This window comes from Dipodomys ordii, unplaced genomic scaffold (assembly GCF_000151885.1).
Source record: "Dipodomys ordii isolate 6190 unplaced genomic scaffold, Dord_2.0 Scaffold71, whole genome shotgun sequence".
NCBI lineage: Eukaryota > Metazoa > Chordata > Mammalia > Rodentia > Heteromyidae > Dipodomys > Dipodomys ordii.
This window is the reverse complement of record NW_012267287.1, coordinates 610,406-611,792: the sequence shown is the minus strand read 5'-3', so window position 1 is coordinate 611,792 and position 1,387 is coordinate 610,406.

Sequence of the window (1,387 nt, the reverse complement as noted above, 5' to 3'; positions counted from 1 at the left end):
TCTCCATCGTGTCTCACTGGAGGAGAGTGTCTCCATCGTGTCTTACTGGAGGAGAGCGTCTCCATCGTGTCTCACTGGGAGGAGAGCGTCTCCATCGTGTCTCACTGGGAGGAGAGCGTCTCCATCGTGTCTCACTGGAGGAGAGCGTCTCCATCGTGTCTCACTGGAGGAGAGCGTCTCCATCGTGTCTCACTGGAGGAGAGCGACTCCATGGTGTCTCACTGGAGGAGAGCGTCTCCATGGTGTCTCACTGGAGGAGAGCGTCTCCATGGTGTCTCACTGGAGGAGAGCGTCTCCATCGCGTCTCACTGGGAGGAGAGTGTCTCCATCTTGTCTCACTGGGAGGAGAGCGCGTCTCCATGGTGTCTCACTGGAGGAGAGCATCTCCATCGCGTCTCACTGGGAGGAGAGCGTCTCCATCTTGTCTCACTGGGAGGAGAGCGTTTCCATGGTGTCTCACTGGGAGGAGAGCGTCTCCATGGTGTCTCACTGGAGGAGAGCGTCTCCATCTTGTCTCACTGGAGGAGAGTGTCTCCATGGTTTCTCACTGGGAGGAGAGCGTCTCCATCATGTCTCACTGGAGGAGAGCGTGTCCATCCTGTCTCACTGGAGGAGAGCGTCTCCATGGTGTCTCACTGGGAGGAGAGCGTCTCCATGGTGACTCACTGGCAGGAGGTGCTGTTGGATGTGTGGTGCTGTGAGGGGCACCTCCCTGAAGCCCAGCACATGTGGCTGCCCATGCCTGTGTTAACACAGGACAGGGTGACCTCTGGCGGGGTTGAGCCAGAGCCTAGGTGCTTACTGTCCCTCGTCTTCCATTTTCACAGCTAAACTTAGGTCTCTGAGGCCTCACATGCAGAGTGGGAGGTGGGGACTGCTGGTGATTTGTGTCTACTCGTTGTCAGTGAGCGCAGCAAGTTCCAGCCTGACTTCCTTGATAACTTTAGTTTTCAAAGACCTGCATGAACATGGAAGTCCTCGGTTCCCATCCCTGCACCCCTGTGGGTGGTGATCTAAGTATGGCCGGCTCTCACTGTAGAGGCTGCTACGTGGCAGGTGGTGATCTGAGTGTGCCCAGCTCTCACTGTAGAGGCTGCTACATGGCGGGAGGTGATCTGAGTGTGCCCAGCTCTCACTGCAGAGGCTGCTACATGGCGGGAGGTGATCTGAGTGTGCCCAGCTTTCACTGTAGAGGCTGCTACGTGGTGGGTGGTGATATGAGCATGCCCAGTTCTCACTGTAGAGGCTGCTACGTGGCGGGTAGTGATCTGAGCGTGCCTGGCTCTCACTGCAGAGGCTGCTACGTGGCGGGAGGTGATATGAGCATGCCCAGTTCTCACTGTAGAGGCTGCTACGTGGCGGGTGGTGATCTGAGCGTGCCCAGCTC